Genomic DNA, 10,263 nt, shown 5'->3' on the forward strand with positions numbered 1-10,263 from the left:
TTCACCGATGTCATGGCGTTGCCACATAAGTCTTGAAGTGTCTATCGAAGCGAGTCAGCACTCGCTTACGGCCACACCACCCTGAGCACGCCCGTTCTCGTCTGATCTCGTAAGCCAAGCAGGGTCGGGCCTGGTTAGTACTTGGATGGGAGACCGCCTGGGAATACCAGGTGCTGTAAGCATTTAATTAATTAATTATTTTTTTATGTCATTTTTTCCCATGAATGCGATCTTTCTGTAAGTGTTCACCGATGTCATGGCGTTGCCACATAAGTCTTGAAGTGTCTATCGAAGCGAGTCAGCACTCGTTTACGGCCACACCACCCTGAGCACGCCCGCTCTCGTCTGATCTCGGAAGCCAAGCAGGGTCGGGCCTGGTTAGTACTTGGATGGGAGACCGCCTGGGAATACCAGGTGTTGTAAGCATTTAATTGATTAAATATTTATTTATGTCATATTTTCCCATGAATGCGTCCTTTCTGTAACCATTTACCGATGTCATTGCGTTGCCACATTAGCCTTGAAGTGTCTCTCGAATCGAGTCAGCACTCGCTTACGGCCACACCACCCTGAGCACGCCCGCTCTCGTCTGATCTCGGAAGCCAAGCAGGGTCGGGCCTGGTTAGTACTTGGATGGGAGACCGCCTGGGAATACCAGGTGCTGTAAGCAATTAATTAATTATTTTTTTTATGTCATTTTTTCCCATGAATGCGTCCTTTCTGTAACCATTTACCGATGTCATTGCGTTGCCACATTAGCCTTGAAGTGTCTCTCGAATCGAGTCAGCACTCGTTTACGGCCACACCACCCTGAGCACGCCCGCTCTCGTCTGATCTCGGAAGCCAAGCAGGGTCGGGCCTGGTTAGTACTTGGATGGGAGACCGCCTGGGAATACCTGGTGCTGTAAGAATTAAATTAATTAATTATTTATGTCATTTTTCCCATGAATGCGTCCTTTCTGTAAGCGTTCTCCCATGGCATGGCGTTGCCACATTAGTTTTGAAGTGTCTCTCGAATCAAGTCAGCACTCGCTTACGGTCACGCCACCCTGAGCACGCCCGCTCTCGTCTGATCTCGTAAGCCAAGCAGGGTCGGGCCTGGTTAGTACTTGGATGGGAGACCGCCTGGGAATACCTGGTGCTCTAAGCATTTAATTAATTAATTATTTTTTTATGTCATTTTTTCCCATGAATGCGATCTTTCTGTAAGCGTTCACTGATGTCATGGCGTTGCCACATAAGTCTTGAAGTGTCTATCGAAGCGAGTCAGCACTCGCTTACGGCCACACCACCCTGAGCACGCCCGCTCTCGTCTGATGTCGGAAGCCAAGCAGGGTCGGGCCTGGTTAGTACTTGGATGGGAGACCGCCTGGGAATACCAGGTGCTGTAAGCATTTAATTAATTAAATATTTATTTATGTCATATTTTCCCATGAATGCGTCCTTTCTGTAACCATTTACCGATGTCATTGCGTTGCCACATTAGCCTTGAAGTGTCTCTCGAATCGAGTCAGCACTCGCTTACGGCCACACCACCCTGAGCACGCCCGCTCTCGTCTGATCTCGGAAGCCAAGCAGGGTCGGGCCTGGTTAGTACTTGGATGGGAGACCGCCTGGGAATACCAGGTGCTGTAAGCATTTAATTAATTAATTATTTTTTTTATGTCATTTTTTCCCATGAATGCGTCCTTTCTGTAACCATTTACCGATGTCATTGCGTTGCCACATTAGCCTTGAAGTGTCTCTCGAATCGAGTCAGCACTCGTTTACGGCCACACCACCCTGAGCACGCCCGCTCTCGTCTGATCTCGGAAGCCAAGCAGGGTCGGGCCTGGTTAGTACTTGGATGGGAGACCGCCTGGGAATACCTGGTGCTGTAAGAATTAAATTAATTAATTATTTATGTCATTTTTCCCATGAATGCGTCCTTTCTGTAAGCGTTCTCCCATGGCATGGCGTTGCCACATTAGTTTTGAAGTGTCTCTCGAATCAAGTCAGCACTCGCTTACGGCCACACCACCCTGAGCACGCCCGTTCTCGTCTGATCTCGTAAGCCAAGCAGGGTCGGGCCTGGTTAGTACTTGGATGGGAGACCGCCTGGGAATACCAGGTGCTGTAAGCATTTAATTAATTAATTATTTTTTTATGTCATTTTTTCCCATGAATGCGATCTTTCTGTAAGTGTTCACCGATGTCATGGCGTTGCCACATAAGTCTTGAAGTGTCTATCGAAGCGAGTCAGCACTCGTTTACGGCCACACCACCCTGAGCACGCCCGCTCTCGTCTGATCTCGGAAGCCAAGCAGGGTCGGGCCTGGTTAGTACTTGGATGGGAGACCGCCTGGGAATACCAGGTGTTGTAAGCATTTAATTGATTAAATATTTATTTATGTCATATTTTCCCATGAATGCGTCCTTTCTGTAACCATTTACCGATGTCATTGCGTTGCCACATTAGCCTTGAAGTGTCTCTCGAATCGAGTCAGCACTCGCTTACGGCCACACCACCCTGAGCACGCCCGCTCTCGTCTGATCTCGGAAGCCAAGCAGGGTCGGGCCTGGTTAGTACTTGGATGGGAGACCGCCTGGGAATACCAGGTGCTGTAAGCAATTAATTAATTATTTTTTTTATGTCATTTTTTCCCATGAATGCGTCCTTTCTGTAACCATTTACCGATGTCATTGCGTTGCCACATTAGCCTTGAAGTGTCTCTCGAATCGAGTCAGCACTCGTTTACGGCCACACCACCCTGAGCACGCCCGCTCTCGTCTGATCTCGGAAGCCAAGCAGGGTCGGGCCTGGTTAGTACTTGGATGGGAGACCGCCTGGGAATACCTGGTGCTGTAAGAATTAAATTAATTAATTATTTATGTCATTTTTCCCATGAATGCGTCCTTTCTGTAAGCGTTCTCCCATGGCATGGCGTTGCCACATTAGTTTTGAAGTGTCTCTCGAATCAAGTCAGCACTCGCTTACGGTCACGCCACCCTGAGCACGCCCGCTCTCGTCTGATCTCGTAAGCCAAGCAGGGTCGGGCCTGGTTAGTACTTGGATGGGAGACCGCCTGGGAATACCTGGTGCTCTAAGCATTTAATTAATTAATTATTTTTTTATGTCATTTTTTCCCATGAATGCGATCTTTCTGTAAGCGTTCACTGATGTCATGGCGTTGCCACATAAGTCTTGAAGTGTCTATCGAAGCGAGTCAGCACTCGCTTACGGCCACACCACCCTGAGCACGCCCGCTCTCGTCTGATGTCGGAAGCCAAGCAGGGTCGGGCCTGGTTAGTACTTGGATGGGAGACCGCCTGGGAATACCAGGTGCTGTAAGCATTTAATTAATTAAATATTTATTTATGTCATATTTTCCCATGAATGCGTCCTTTCTGTAACCATTTACCGATGTCATTGCGTTGCCACATTAGCCTTGAAGTGTCTCTCGAATCGAGTCAGCACTCGCTTACGGCCACACCACCCTGAGCACGCCCGCTCTCGTCTGATCTCGGAAGCCAAGCAGGGTCGGGCCTGGTTAGTACTTGGATGGGAGACCGCCTGGGAATACCAGGTGCTGTAAGCATTTAATTAATTAATTATTTTTTTTATGTCATTTTTTCCCATGAATGCGTCCTTTCTGTAACCATTTACCGATGTCATTGCGTTGCCACATTAGCCTTGAAGTGTCTCTCGAATCGAGTCAGCACTCGTTTACGGCCACACCACCCTGAGCACGCCCGCTCTCGTCTGATCTCGGAAGCCAAGCAGGGTCGGGCCTGGTTAGTACTTGGATGGGAGACCGCCTGGGAATACCTGGTGCTGTAAGAATTAAATTAATTAATTATTTATGTCATTTTTCCCATGAATGCGTCCTTTCTGTAAGCGTTCTCCCATGGCATGGCGTTGCCACATTAGTTTTGAAGTGTCTCTCGAATCAAGTCAGCACTCGTTTACGGCCACGCCACCCTGAGCACGCCCGCTCTCGTCTGATCTCGTAAGCCAAGCAGGGTCGGGCCTGGTTAGTACTTGGATGGGAGACCGCCTGGGAATACCAGGTGCTCTAAGCATTTAATTAATTAATTATTTTTTTATGTCATTTTTTCCCATGAATGCGTCCTTTCTGTAAGCGTTCTCCCATGGCATGGCGTTGCCACATTAGTTTTGAAGTGTCTCTCGAATCAAGTCTGCACTCGCTTACGGCCACACCACCCTGAGCACGCCCGCTCTCGTCTGATCTCGGAAGCCAAGCAGGGTCGGGCCTGGTTAGTACTTGGATGGGAGACCGCCTGGGAATACCAGGTGCTGTAAGCATTTAATTAATTAATAATTTTTTTTATGTCATTTTTTCCCATGAATGCGTCCTTTCTGTAACCATTTACCGATGTCATTGCGTTGCCACATTAGCCTTGAAGTGTCTCTCGAATCGAGTCAGCACTCGCTTACGGCCACACCACCCTGAGCACGCCCGCTCTCGTCTGATCTCGGAAGCCAAGCAGGGTCGGGCCTGGTTAGTACTTGGATGGGAGACCGCCTGGGAATACCAGGTGCTGTAAGCATTTAATTAATTAATTATTTTTTTATGTCATTTTTTCCCATGAATGCGACCTTTCTGTAAGCGTTCACTGATGTCATGGCGTTGCCACATAAGTCTTGAAGTGTCTATCGAAGCGAGTCAGCACTCGCTTACGGCCACACCACCCTGAGCACGCCCGCTCTCGTCTGATCTCGGAAGCCAAGCAGGGTCGGGCCTGGTTAGTTCTTGGATGGGAGACCGCCTGGGAATACCAGGTGCTGTAAGCAATTAATTAATTAATTAATTTTTTTATGTCATTTTTTCCCATGAATGCGTCCTTTCTGTAACCATTTACCGATGTCATTGCGTTGCCACATTAGCCTTGAAGTGTCTCTCGAATCGAGTCAGCACTCGCTTACGGCCACACCACCCTGAGCACGCCCGTTCTCGTCTGATCTCGTAAGCCAAGCAGGGTCGGGCCTGGTTAGTACTTGGATGGGAGACCGCCTGGGAATACCAGGTGCTGTAAGCATTTAATTAATTAATTATTTTTTTATGTCATTTTTTCCCATGAATGCGATCTTTCTGTAAGTGTTCACCGATGTCATGGCGTTGCCACATAAGTCTTGAAGTGTCTATCGAAGCGAGTCAGCACTCGCTTACGGCCACACCACCCTGAGCACGCCCGCTCTCGTCTGATCTCGGAAGCCAAGCAGGGTTGGGCCTGGTTAGTACTTGGATGGGAGACCGCCTGGGAATACCAGGTGCTGTAAGCATTTAATTAATTAAATATTTATTTATGTCATATTTTCCCATGAATGCGTCCTTTCTGTAACCATTTACCGATGTCATTGCGTTGCCACATTAGCCTTGAAGTGTCTCTCGAATCGAGTCAGCACTCGCTTACGGCCACACCACCCTGAGCACGCCCGCTCTCGTCTGATCTCGGAAGCCAAGCAGGGTCGGGCCTGGTTAGTACTTGGATGGGAGACCGCCTGGGAATACCAGGTGCTGTAAGCATTTAATTAATTAATTATTTTTTTTATGTCATTTTTTCCCATGAATGCGTCCTTTCTGTAACCATTTATCGATGTCATTGCGTTGCCACATTAGCCTTGAAGTGTCTCTCGAATCGAGTCAGCACTCGTTTACGGCCACACCACCCTGAGCACGCCCGCTCTCGTCTGATCTTGGAAGCCAAGCAGGGTCGGGCCTGGTTAGTACTTGGATGGGAGACCGCCTGGGAATACCTGGTGCTGTAAGAATTAAATTAATTAATTATTTATGTCATTTTTCCCATGAATGCGTCCTTTCTGTAAGCGTTCTCCCATGGCATGGCGTTGCCACATTAGTTTTGAAGTGTCTCTCGAATCAAGTCAGCACTCGTTTACGGCCACGCCACCCTGAGCACGCCCGCTCTCGTCTGATCTCGTAAGCCAAGCAGGGTCGGGCCTGGTTAGTACTTGGATGGGAGACCGCCTGGGAATACCAGGTGCTCTAAGCATTTAATTAATTAATTATTTTTTTATGTCATTTTTTCCCATGAATGCGTCCTTTCTGTAAGCGTTCTCCCATGGCATGGCGTTGCCACATTAGTTTTGAAGTGTCTCTCGAATCAAGTCTGCACTCGCTTACGGCCACACCACCCTGAGCACGCCCGCTCTCGTCTGATCTCGGAAGCCAAGCAGGGTCGGGCCTGGTTAGTACTTGGATGGGAGACCGCCTGGGAATACCAGGTGCTGTAAGCATTTAATTAATTAATAAATTTTTTTATGTCATTTTTTCCCATGAATGCGTCCTTTCTGTAACCATTTACCGATGTCATTGCGTTGCCACATTAGCCTTGAAGTGTCTCTCGAATCGAGTCAGCACTCGCTTACGGCCACACCACCCTGAGCACGCCCGCTCTCGTCTGATCTCGGAAGCCAAGCAGGGTCGGGCCTGGTTAGTACTTGGATGGGAGACCGCCTGGGAATACCAGGTGCTGTAAGCATTTAATTAATTAATTATTTTTTTATGTCATTTTTTCCCATGAATGCGACCTTTCTGTAAGCGTTCACTGATGTCATGGCGTTGCCACATAAGTCTTGAAGTGTCTATCGAAGCGAGTCAGCACTCGCTTACGGCCACACCACCCTGAGCACGCCCGCTCTCGTCTGATCTCGGAAGCCAAGCAGGGTCGGGCCTGGTTAGTTCTTGGATGGGAGACCGCCTGGGAATACCAGGTGCTGTAAGCAATTAATTAATTAATTAATTTTTTTATGTCATTTTTTCCCATGAATGCGTTCTTTCTGTAACCATTTACCGATGTCATTGCGTTGCCACATTAGCCTTGAAGTGTCTCTCGAATCGAGTCAGCACTCGCTTACGGCCACACCACCCTGAGCACGCCCGTTCTCGTCTGATCTCGTAAGCCAAGCAGGGTCGGGCCTGGTTAGTACTTGGATGGGAGACCGCCTGGGAATACCAGGTGCTGTAAGCATTTAATTAATTAATTATTTTTTTATGTCATTTTTTCCCATGAATGCGATCTTTCTGTAAGTGTTCACCGATGTCATGGCGTTGCCACATAAGTCTTGAAGTGTCTATCGAAGCGAGTCAGCACTCGCTTACGGCCACACCACCCTGAGCACGCCCGCTCTCGTCTGATCTCGGAAGCCAAGCAGGGTCGGGCCTGGTTAGTACTTGGATGGGAGACCGCCTGGGAATACCAGGTGCTGTAAGCATTTAATTAATTAAATATTTATTTATGTCATATTTTCCCATGAATGCGTCCTTTCTGTAACCATTTACCGATGTCATTGCGTTGCCACATTAGCCTTGAAGTGTCTCTCGAATCGAGTCAGCACTCGCTTACGGCCACACCACCCTGAGCACGCCCGCTCTCGTCTGATCTCGGAAGCCAAGCAGGGTCGGGCCTGGTTAGTACTTGGATGGGAGACCGCCTGGGAATACCAGGTGCTGTAAGCATTTAATTAATTAATTATTTTTTTTTTTTATGTCATTTTTTCCCATGAATGCGTCCTTTCTGTAACCATTTACCGATGTCATTGCGTTGCCACATTAGCCTTGAAGTGTCTCTCGAATCGAGTCAGCACTCGCTTACGGCCACACCACCCTGAGCACGCCCGCTCTCGTCTGATCTCGGAAGCCAAGCAGGGTCGGGCCTGGTTAGTACTTGGATGGGAGACCGCCTGGGAATACCAGGTGCTGTAAGCATTTAATTAATTAATTATTTTTTTAATGTCATTTTTTCCCATGAATGCGTTCTTTCTGTAACCATTTACCGATGTCATTGCGTTGCCACATTAGCCTTGAAGTGTCTCTCGAATCGAGTCAGCACTCGTTTACGGCCACACCACCCTGAGCACGCCCGCTCTCGTCTGATCTCGGAAGCCAAGCAGGGTCGGGCCTGGTTAGTACTTGGATGGGAGACCGCCTGGGAATACCTGGTGCTGTAAGAATTAAATTAATTAATTATTTATGTCATTTTTCCCATGAATGCGTCCTTTCTGTAAGCGTTCTCCCATGGCATGGCGTTGCCACATTAGTTTTGAAGTGTCTCTCGAATCAAGTCAGCACTCGCTTACGGCCACGCCACCCTGAGCACGCCCGCTCTCGTCTGATCTCGTAAGCCAAGCAGGGTCGGGCCTGGTTAGTACTTGGATGGGAGACCGCCTGGGAATACCAGGTGCTCTACGCATTTAATTAATTAATTATTTTTTTATGTCATTTTTTCCCATGAATGCGATCTTTCTGTAAGCGTTCACTGATGTCATGGCGTTGCCACATAAGTCTTGAAGTGTCTATCGAAGCGAGTCAGCACTCGCTTACGGCCACACCACCCTGAGCACGCCCGCTCTCGTCTGATGTCGGAAGCCAAGCAGGGTCGGGCCTGGTTAGTACTTGGATGGGAGACCGCCTGGGAATACCAGGTGCTGTAAGCATTTAATTAATTAAATATTTATTTATGTCATATTTTCCCATGAATGCGTCCTTTCTGTAACCATTTACCGATGTCATTGCGTTGCCACATTAGCCTTGAAGTGTCTCTCGAATCGAGTCAGCACTCGTTTACGGCCACACCACCCTGAGCACGCCCGCTCTCGTCTGATCTCGGAAGCCAAGCAGGGTCGGGCCTGGTTAGTACTTGGATGGGAGACCGCCTGGGAATACCTGGTGCTGTAAGAATTAAATTAATTAATTATTTATGTCATTTTTCCCATGAATGCGTCCTTTCTGTAAGCGTTCTCCCATGGCATGGCGTTGCCACATTAGTTTTGAAGTGTCTCTCGAATCAAGTCAGCACTCGCTTACGGCCACGCCACCCTGAGCACGCCCGCTCTCGTCTGATCTCGTAAGCCAAGCAGGGTCGGGCCTGGTTAGTACTTGGATGGGAGACCGCCTGGGAATACCAGGTGCTGTAAGCATTTAATTAATTAATAATTTTTTTATGTCATTTTTTCCCATGAATGCGTCCTTTCTGTAAGCGTTCTCCCATGGCATGGCGTTGCCACATTAGTTTTGAAGTGTCTCTCGGATCAAGTCTGCACTCGCTTACGGCCACACCACCCTGAGCACGCCCGCTCTCGTCTGATCTCGGAAGCCAAGCAGGGTCGGGCCTGGTTAGTACTTGGATGGGAGACCGCCTGGGAATACCAGGTGCTGTAAGCATTTAATTAATTAATTATTTTTTTATGTCATTTTTTCCCATGAATGCGACCTTTCTGTAAGCGTTCACTGATGTCATGGCGTTGCCACATAAGTCTTGAAGTGTCTATCGAAGCGAGTCAGCACTCGCTTACGGCCACACCACCCTGAGCACGCCCGCTCTCGTCTGATCTCGGAAGCCAAGCAGGGTCGGGCCTGGTTAGTACTTGGATGGGAGACCGCCTGGGAATACCAGGTGCTGTAAGCATTTAATTAATTAATTATTTTTTTTATGTCATTTTTTCCCATGAATGCGTCCTTTCTGTAACCATTTACCGATGTCATTGCGTTGCCACATTAGCCTTGAAGTGTCTCTCGAATCGAGTCAGCACTCGCTTACGGCCACACCACCCTGAGCACGCCCGTTCTCGTCTGATCTCGTAAGCCAAGCAGGGTCGGGCCTGGTTAGTACTTGGATGGGAGACCGCCTGGGAATACCAGGTGCTGTAAGCATTTAATTAATTAATTATTTTTTTATGTCATTTTTTCCCATGAATGCGATCTTTCTGTAAGCGTTCACCGATGTCATGGCGTTGCCACATAAGTCTTGAAGTGTCTATCGAAGCGAGTCAGCACTCGCTTACGGCCACACCACCCTGAGCACGCCCGCTCTCGTCTGATCTCGGAAGCCAAGCAGGGTCGGGCCTGGTTAGTACTTGGATGGGAGACCGCCTGGGAATACCAGGTGCTGTAAGCATTTAATTAATTAAATATTTATTTATGTCATATTTTCCCATGAATGCGTCCTTTCTGTAACCATTTACCGATGTCATTGCGTTGCCACATTAGCCTTGAAGTGTCTCTCGAATCGAGTCAGCACTCGCTTACGGCCACACCACCCTGAGCACGCCCGCTCTCGTCTGATCTCGGAAGCCAAGCAGGGTCGGGCCTGGTTAGTACTTGGATGGGAGACCGCCTGGGAATACCAGGTGCTGTAAGCATTTAATTAATTAATTATTTTTTTTATGTCATTTTTTCCCATGAATGCGTCCTTTCTGTAACCATTTACCGATGTCATTGCGTTGCCACATTAGCCTTGAAGTGT

General features: G+C 48.3%; 35 non-coding genes and 7 pseudogenes across 35 annotated transcripts; all 42 read left to right on the top strand.

Annotated features, from left to right (window-relative positions):
• Nucleotides 1–63: 63 nt before the first annotated feature.
• Nucleotides 64–182, top strand: LOC135724136 (5S ribosomal RNA). The gene has a single exon (XR_010523810.1). It is a non-coding gene; the product is annotated as a 5S ribosomal RNA (ribosomal RNA).
• Nucleotides 183–307: 125 nt separating this feature from the next.
• Nucleotides 308–426, top strand: LOC135723870 (5S ribosomal RNA). Its single transcript, XR_010523554.1, has one exon. It is a non-coding gene; the product is annotated as a 5S ribosomal RNA (ribosomal RNA).
• Nucleotides 427–551: 125 nt separating this feature from the next.
• On the top strand, nt 552–670 carry LOC135722771 (5S ribosomal RNA). The gene has a single exon (XR_010522496.1). It is a non-coding gene; the product is annotated as a 5S ribosomal RNA (ribosomal RNA).
• Nucleotides 671–792: 122 nt separating this feature from the next.
• LOC135724884 (5S ribosomal RNA) lies at nt 793–911 on the top strand. Its single transcript, XR_010524539.1, has one exon. It is a non-coding gene; the product is annotated as a 5S ribosomal RNA (ribosomal RNA).
• Nucleotides 912–1,031: 120 nt separating this feature from the next.
• Nucleotides 1,032–1,150, top strand: LOC135726783 (5S ribosomal RNA; annotated as a pseudogene).
• Nucleotides 1,151–1,275: 125 nt separating this feature from the next.
• Nucleotides 1,276–1,394, top strand: LOC135725127 (5S ribosomal RNA). Its single transcript, XR_010524775.1, has one exon. It is a non-coding gene; the product is annotated as a 5S ribosomal RNA (ribosomal RNA).
• Nucleotides 1,395–1,519: 125 nt separating this feature from the next.
• On the top strand, nt 1,520–1,638 carry LOC135722772 (5S ribosomal RNA). Its single transcript, XR_010522497.1, has one exon. It is a non-coding gene; the product is annotated as a 5S ribosomal RNA (ribosomal RNA).
• Nucleotides 1,639–1,764: 126 nt separating this feature from the next.
• On the top strand, nt 1,765–1,883 carry LOC135724885 (5S ribosomal RNA). Its single transcript, XR_010524540.1, has one exon. It is a non-coding gene; the product is annotated as a 5S ribosomal RNA (ribosomal RNA).
• A 120-nt stretch (nt 1,884–2,003) lies between these two features.
• Nucleotides 2,004–2,122, top strand: LOC135724137 (5S ribosomal RNA). Its single transcript, XR_010523811.1, has one exon. It is a non-coding gene; the product is annotated as a 5S ribosomal RNA (ribosomal RNA).
• Nucleotides 2,123–2,247: 125 nt separating this feature from the next.
• LOC135723871 (5S ribosomal RNA) lies at nt 2,248–2,366 on the top strand. Its single transcript, XR_010523555.1, has one exon. It is a non-coding gene; the product is annotated as a 5S ribosomal RNA (ribosomal RNA).
• A 125-nt stretch (nt 2,367–2,491) lies between these two features.
• LOC135722773 (5S ribosomal RNA) lies at nt 2,492–2,610 on the top strand. The gene has a single exon (XR_010522498.1). It is a non-coding gene; the product is annotated as a 5S ribosomal RNA (ribosomal RNA).
• Nucleotides 2,611–2,732: 122 nt separating this feature from the next.
• LOC135724886 (5S ribosomal RNA) lies at nt 2,733–2,851 on the top strand. Its single transcript, XR_010524541.1, has one exon. It is a non-coding gene; the product is annotated as a 5S ribosomal RNA (ribosomal RNA).
• A 120-nt stretch (nt 2,852–2,971) lies between these two features.
• LOC135726784 (5S ribosomal RNA) lies at nt 2,972–3,090 on the top strand (annotated as a pseudogene).
• A 125-nt stretch (nt 3,091–3,215) lies between these two features.
• Nucleotides 3,216–3,334, top strand: LOC135725128 (5S ribosomal RNA). Its single transcript, XR_010524776.1, has one exon. It is a non-coding gene; the product is annotated as a 5S ribosomal RNA (ribosomal RNA).
• Nucleotides 3,335–3,459: 125 nt separating this feature from the next.
• Nucleotides 3,460–3,578, top strand: LOC135722774 (5S ribosomal RNA). Its single transcript, XR_010522499.1, has one exon. It is a non-coding gene; the product is annotated as a 5S ribosomal RNA (ribosomal RNA).
• A 126-nt stretch (nt 3,579–3,704) lies between these two features.
• Nucleotides 3,705–3,823, top strand: LOC135724887 (5S ribosomal RNA). The gene has a single exon (XR_010524542.1). It is a non-coding gene; the product is annotated as a 5S ribosomal RNA (ribosomal RNA).
• Nucleotides 3,824–3,943: 120 nt separating this feature from the next.
• On the top strand, nt 3,944–4,062 carry LOC135726800 (5S ribosomal RNA; annotated as a pseudogene).
• A 125-nt stretch (nt 4,063–4,187) lies between these two features.
• On the top strand, nt 4,188–4,306 carry LOC135722776 (5S ribosomal RNA). The gene has a single exon (XR_010522501.1). It is a non-coding gene; the product is annotated as a 5S ribosomal RNA (ribosomal RNA).
• Nucleotides 4,307–4,432: 126 nt separating this feature from the next.
• Nucleotides 4,433–4,551, top strand: LOC135722777 (5S ribosomal RNA). Its single transcript, XR_010522502.1, has one exon. It is a non-coding gene; the product is annotated as a 5S ribosomal RNA (ribosomal RNA).
• A 125-nt stretch (nt 4,552–4,676) lies between these two features.
• Nucleotides 4,677–4,795, top strand: LOC135724353 (5S ribosomal RNA). Its single transcript, XR_010524021.1, has one exon. It is a non-coding gene; the product is annotated as a 5S ribosomal RNA (ribosomal RNA).
• A 126-nt stretch (nt 4,796–4,921) lies between these two features.
• On the top strand, nt 4,922–5,040 carry LOC135724138 (5S ribosomal RNA). Its single transcript, XR_010523812.1, has one exon. It is a non-coding gene; the product is annotated as a 5S ribosomal RNA (ribosomal RNA).
• Nucleotides 5,041–5,165: 125 nt separating this feature from the next.
• On the top strand, nt 5,166–5,284 carry LOC135723586 (5S ribosomal RNA). The gene has a single exon (XR_010523283.1). It is a non-coding gene; the product is annotated as a 5S ribosomal RNA (ribosomal RNA).
• A 125-nt stretch (nt 5,285–5,409) lies between these two features.
• On the top strand, nt 5,410–5,528 carry LOC135722778 (5S ribosomal RNA). Its single transcript, XR_010522503.1, has one exon. It is a non-coding gene; the product is annotated as a 5S ribosomal RNA (ribosomal RNA).
• Nucleotides 5,529–5,654: 126 nt separating this feature from the next.
• Nucleotides 5,655–5,773, top strand: LOC135725890 (5S ribosomal RNA; annotated as a pseudogene).
• Nucleotides 5,774–5,893: 120 nt separating this feature from the next.
• Nucleotides 5,894–6,012, top strand: LOC135726801 (5S ribosomal RNA; annotated as a pseudogene).
• A 125-nt stretch (nt 6,013–6,137) lies between these two features.
• Nucleotides 6,138–6,256, top strand: LOC135722779 (5S ribosomal RNA). Its single transcript, XR_010522504.1, has one exon. It is a non-coding gene; the product is annotated as a 5S ribosomal RNA (ribosomal RNA).
• Nucleotides 6,257–6,382: 126 nt separating this feature from the next.
• LOC135722780 (5S ribosomal RNA) lies at nt 6,383–6,501 on the top strand. Its single transcript, XR_010522505.1, has one exon. It is a non-coding gene; the product is annotated as a 5S ribosomal RNA (ribosomal RNA).
• Nucleotides 6,502–6,626: 125 nt separating this feature from the next.
• Nucleotides 6,627–6,745, top strand: LOC135724355 (5S ribosomal RNA). Its single transcript, XR_010524023.1, has one exon. It is a non-coding gene; the product is annotated as a 5S ribosomal RNA (ribosomal RNA).
• Nucleotides 6,746–6,871: 126 nt separating this feature from the next.
• LOC135724140 (5S ribosomal RNA) lies at nt 6,872–6,990 on the top strand. Its single transcript, XR_010523813.1, has one exon. It is a non-coding gene; the product is annotated as a 5S ribosomal RNA (ribosomal RNA).
• A 125-nt stretch (nt 6,991–7,115) lies between these two features.
• LOC135722782 (5S ribosomal RNA) lies at nt 7,116–7,234 on the top strand. Its single transcript, XR_010522507.1, has one exon. It is a non-coding gene; the product is annotated as a 5S ribosomal RNA (ribosomal RNA).
• A 125-nt stretch (nt 7,235–7,359) lies between these two features.
• LOC135722783 (5S ribosomal RNA) lies at nt 7,360–7,478 on the top strand. The gene has a single exon (XR_010522508.1). It is a non-coding gene; the product is annotated as a 5S ribosomal RNA (ribosomal RNA).
• Nucleotides 7,479–7,608: 130 nt separating this feature from the next.
• On the top strand, nt 7,609–7,727 carry LOC135722784 (5S ribosomal RNA). Its single transcript, XR_010522509.1, has one exon. It is a non-coding gene; the product is annotated as a 5S ribosomal RNA (ribosomal RNA).
• A 126-nt stretch (nt 7,728–7,853) lies between these two features.
• LOC135724888 (5S ribosomal RNA) lies at nt 7,854–7,972 on the top strand. The gene has a single exon (XR_010524543.1). It is a non-coding gene; the product is annotated as a 5S ribosomal RNA (ribosomal RNA).
• A 120-nt stretch (nt 7,973–8,092) lies between these two features.
• Nucleotides 8,093–8,211, top strand: LOC135763946 (5S ribosomal RNA; annotated as a pseudogene).
• A 125-nt stretch (nt 8,212–8,336) lies between these two features.
• LOC135763958 (5S ribosomal RNA) lies at nt 8,337–8,455 on the top strand. The gene has a single exon (XR_010539592.2). It is a non-coding gene; the product is annotated as a 5S ribosomal RNA (ribosomal RNA).
• A 125-nt stretch (nt 8,456–8,580) lies between these two features.
• LOC135762631 (5S ribosomal RNA) lies at nt 8,581–8,699 on the top strand. The gene has a single exon (XR_010539179.1). It is a non-coding gene; the product is annotated as a 5S ribosomal RNA (ribosomal RNA).
• Nucleotides 8,700–8,819: 120 nt separating this feature from the next.
• LOC135763775 (5S ribosomal RNA) lies at nt 8,820–8,938 on the top strand (annotated as a pseudogene).
• A 125-nt stretch (nt 8,939–9,063) lies between these two features.
• On the top strand, nt 9,064–9,182 carry LOC135763404 (5S ribosomal RNA). Its single transcript, XR_012337515.1, has one exon. It is a non-coding gene; the product is annotated as a 5S ribosomal RNA (ribosomal RNA).
• A 125-nt stretch (nt 9,183–9,307) lies between these two features.
• On the top strand, nt 9,308–9,426 carry LOC135762634 (5S ribosomal RNA). The gene has a single exon (XR_010539181.2). It is a non-coding gene; the product is annotated as a 5S ribosomal RNA (ribosomal RNA).
• Nucleotides 9,427–9,552: 126 nt separating this feature from the next.
• Nucleotides 9,553–9,671, top strand: LOC135763777 (5S ribosomal RNA). Its single transcript, XR_012337595.1, has one exon. It is a non-coding gene; the product is annotated as a 5S ribosomal RNA (ribosomal RNA).
• Nucleotides 9,672–9,796: 125 nt separating this feature from the next.
• Nucleotides 9,797–9,915, top strand: LOC135763969 (5S ribosomal RNA). Its single transcript, XR_010539593.1, has one exon. It is a non-coding gene; the product is annotated as a 5S ribosomal RNA (ribosomal RNA).
• A 125-nt stretch (nt 9,916–10,040) lies between these two features.
• Nucleotides 10,041–10,159, top strand: LOC135763982 (5S ribosomal RNA). Its single transcript, XR_010539595.1, has one exon. It is a non-coding gene; the product is annotated as a 5S ribosomal RNA (ribosomal RNA).
• The last annotated feature ends 104 nt before the right edge of the window (nt 10,160–10,263 follow it).

Source organism: Paramisgurnus dabryanus, chromosome 9 (genome assembly GCF_030506205.2).
Source record: "Paramisgurnus dabryanus chromosome 9, PD_genome_1.1, whole genome shotgun sequence".
In the NCBI taxonomy this organism is placed as follows: Eukaryota; Metazoa; Chordata; class Actinopteri; order Cypriniformes; family Cobitidae; genus Paramisgurnus; species Paramisgurnus dabryanus.